The following is a 4498-nucleotide window of genomic DNA, read 5'->3' on the forward strand; positions in this document are numbered from 1 at the left end:
TTTTTCACAAGGGTTGCCAAGAGATATTCCTCATCCAGGAGCTTTTCATCACTCTGAATGCATTTGCGTTTTGTCACGAGTAAAAGAACACTCTGCTCAGGATGGTCTCTCAAGAATGACGCCGAAAAGAGGGCCGGACTCCAGCTGTTTTGGCTTTACACCCACCGAAGGCAGCCTCAGATATGACACAGGAGAAGCTTGACTTCTCTCAGACTGGAGGACAGCTGCAGGAGGATGGGCACGGGTGAGTTTTCATGCGTAACGCCCTGGGGATTCACACTCAGCCAGAGCACTCAAGACCCTCAACATCAAATCCAGCTGCTTGAGGTGAGACTACAGGCTACTGTTATGATGAGGATGATTTAATAATAACGCAGTTTATAGTAGGCTGGCAGCGTACCTGGTGACGATGACGCATATCCATTGTAGTCTGTTCTTTTATCATGGTCGTTTCTCCAGTTTGTCTCATTTTTTTTTATATATATATATAATTAAACACACAAATAGACTTTCAGAAGACCCTGCTGGTTTTCTGGTCTTTAGTTGGGGTTTTGGCACTTTTTGAACTGGTCAGACTAGGACGCCTATTGGTTTATTAGATTTACACCAGCTTGGATCAAATAAAACCAGCAGCTCATCTTAGTTTTCTTAAGTTTATGTTACATTTAGGCATCTTGAAAGCTTTGCTCTTGGAGAAAAGTGATACATTTTTATCATAATTGTAAGCACGAAGCTGGGCCTAATTGTCAAAACTTAAGGTTTTATATAAATGTAGTTTTCTTGTACAGTTAAATAACACAAAACAATGATGGTTGACTGTCTTTGCTGGACACTTGGGAAATGTTGTAAACAAACCTTGAGTTGGATTCTTGCATAATGACAACATATCTTAGGGGCCACCCGCGAAGTTGAAATCGGCCAGTTGTTTTGATAAATGTTCACTGGCAAAGTTGTTTTTCTTTAGCTGAATTTTACAGGCAGATCTGTGCTGCGTAGGCTCTGCCTGTCCCAGACTTGAGCAAGGGTCCTTATATGGCCACAGCAAAGCTAACAAAGTTTGTTGGCCAAGTTCATGCAATCTGTCATCATAGATATCAAGAATCTAAACTGTTAGTTTCCAGCAGCTGGAATTATCAGGAAACATTGATTTAGTGATAATGTGCGAATTAGTAAAACTTCTTCAGCAAGTTTTGTGAGTGCCAACTTAGAACATGTGCATATTTTGAATGTTTCAAGTTGTATTCAAAATGATTTATATGGAATATTTATATGGAAATAATCAGCACCACCCTCAACACAACCTCTCATCCCGTGGAGACGTGATCATACTTAAATGCTTTGTATATGTAACGGCTTAACAAGTTTAAAAGCTCTTCATGGCTATGAAATACGTTATTTAAACAGAGAAAAAACATTTTATGCTCAGTGGTGAAATACATTTTTAAAAGTGTTGTTTTTACTATGCTCAGTTACTCACACCAAGCAATTTAGGCCTAATATTTAAGATTATGTATTTTAATTGCATATAACATTTCCATTCATTTGGACTACACAGTTTTAACAAACAAACTAATATACTTAAAGGGACAGTTCACCCAAAAATGAAAGTTCTGTCGTCATTACTCACCCTCAAGTTGTTCCAAAGCTGTACGAGTTTCTTTCTTCTATTGAGCACAAAAGAAGAGATTTTGGAGAATGTTGGTAACCAAACAGTTGACAGTAGCCACTGACTTCCATATACTATATAGTCAATGGCTGCCGTCAACTGTTTGGTGTGGAATGAGTGGAGGCTGAGTAAATGATGATAGAATTTTCATTTTCTTGGCCTACAACTAGCCGTTTTTATATCATGTATATATACGTACTTTTTAAAATTTAATTGTTTTCACAATTAACAGTTTTGTGCTGATTCTATGGAATTTGAATAAATACATTTTGAAAATATGATTTAAAAAAATCAACTAGATGCAAACACTTGATACCATTGTTTTTATTGTTCTTCTTTTTTTTTTTTTTTTTTTTTTTAATATATTTTTTTTTCCTGGAACATTACAAATGCTATTAAATATCAGCACTCTTGGAAAGCCACACAGATTAGAAGACCCGAAATAAAATTGTTGTAGGATTAGTAAACCTCTCAAGAAACTACAAAGAAACACCAAGTAACACATTGAATTAAACATGACATTTTCAAGACAGAAATAGTATTTTCTTGCAAAACATAATCCAATCATTTTTGTTTTATTTACCAAAATATCATTTTTTACAGTGTACCTCTTCACATAAAATAGATTACAGAGTGTTACACAGGTTGCTTCTACAATTTTGAGTCCAGCAGTGTAACTGATAATATGTAGCATACCAAAAGTAATGCCCTGGTAAATATGGTAATTATATTGCTATTCAGTAGAACTGACCAAAAAAATCAACAATAACAGACTAGACGTGAATCTGAAGTCATCTGAGAAATACTGTTCATGATAAACAGCTGTTCAGTGTGATACATAATGGAGGTCATGGTGTTCATGGTGTTCAGTACTTAAAAATGGTACCTATTGTGGAAATAATATATTTTTAAAGAATTAATTGCATGTTAATTCCAATTAAATTAAAATCCATTTTTGTTTAAATGCATATTAGATTCAATTAGCTGTTTTACCCATTTAACTAGGACGTCAGTACATCTTTACATGTAATTTCATAACTCTATTGCCTTTGAAATATAGTTAAAGTGTTCTGCTGAATAAACTAGACAAGCATTTATGCTAAACTAAAATATACTTCAATGTTGTTTCTATAGAAACTATGTAAAAATGTATTTGCAATTGCACTTTTGTAATAATGTTTAATACATTTAAAATATATTAACTTTGCTTCAGTATGTTAGCCAACACATCAAAATAAGTGTACTTCTTTAAACCACTACAAAATGTTATTAAAACTATTTTTTTTTTATTTACTTTAAAATAAAACTTATAATGTAACATTATTACAAACTGCGCTTTTTAAAAGTCTACTTAAGTATGCTAAGAATCAAAGTGTCTCTTTTTAAGTACACTTAAGTGGCCTTTTATTTAAGTAATATTACATTATCTGCAACATTATCTTACATTATCTTTTTCACAAGGGTATTTCTGCATTAGTTTATGTGTATTATGTTTATATCTCATACTGTATATAATGTGCAGCATTGCCTTATAATGGTAAAAGCCTTTAGTTTGCTAATGGTCTGCTTTTATATTCTGTCGTACAAGTAGAGCACATCATGGATCTTTTGGCATATACAAAGGGCCCAATGTGAGTTCATTAAAAGTACAGATTGCCTTTGAACATGCACGTATAAAAACATTTTCATAATGAACCGTTAGACCTATGGAAGGCATCCAGCAATCTGTAGTAAAGAGTTATATTTACACTTAAGTCATTTAGCTATCAACATTACAGTTGGATTCACTCCTGTGTGCTGTGGTAAACTGCTAATCAACTCACCCAGCACAAGTATATGAAAGTCCACCATTTACGGCTAATGTGGATTTAACAATGGGAAGCTGACTGTCTGTAGACCATCATGGTTCATTTTACCTGAAATGTCTGTTGGAAACACTGAAAGATAATTGCTTTAAGTTGTAGGAGGCAGAAGTAGCCGAGAGAACTTTCCAGCACGCTGCATTTACTCGGTGTGGTTATGGGAACAAAACTAATTGTGCTTTTGACTTTCTCTTCCAAAACGTAACATTTAAAATGTACTTTTTTCCATGTAACAAATGCCCTATAACGCAATCAGCCTTGCTTTCAAACAAAAGAAATTCAAAGTGTTGAATAACGAATGCTTATGGTTTCTTTGAAGCAGCAGTTTTTCAAAACGTACTTTTTCCAGATTTTCTGCTTTATACACTCATTCTTACCACTTGCATGAACTTATTTTCTAAATAGCATTTTGGCTTTTTGTTTAAGCACATTCTACTTTTTTTAATACAGTATTGCAACTGTATTGGCACAATGTTTGCAGTGTTTTTAAAGGGGTCATATGATGCGATTTCAAGTTTTCCTTTCTCTTTGGAGTGTTACAAGCTCTTGGTGCATAAAGAAGATCTGTAAAGTTGCAAAGATTAAAGTCTCAAATCCAAAGAGATATTCTTTAATAAAGTTGAGTCAGCCACACCTACCTAAAACGGCTCGTTCTAACACGCCCCCACATATCTACCTCACTATGTGGAAATATTAGCATATATGCCGCCCAAATGTGCACGCAAAGAAAGAAGGCGTGGTGTTGATGCAGCATGTCAGGGAGACGCTGTGTGTTTCAGTGCAAAACCAAAAGCATTTTATTTGGCCTTCCGGAAGTAGATGCAATTAGGAATCATTGGTTAAGATTTATTTACAACAGAACAGCACAACCCAGGTGTTCGAATTTGTGCAACGCATTTTATGGACAACAATTTTTTGAACCTAGAAGAGTACAAGGCTGGCTGTGCACAAAGGCTATTTAAAAAAAAAA

This window comes from Sinocyclocheilus grahami, unplaced genomic scaffold (genome assembly GCF_001515645.1).
Source record: "Sinocyclocheilus grahami isolate Dianchi unplaced genomic scaffold, SAMN03320097.WGS_v1.1 scaffold462.1, whole genome shotgun sequence".
NCBI classification, from domain to species: Eukaryota; Metazoa; Chordata; class Actinopteri; order Cypriniformes; family Cyprinidae; genus Sinocyclocheilus; species Sinocyclocheilus grahami.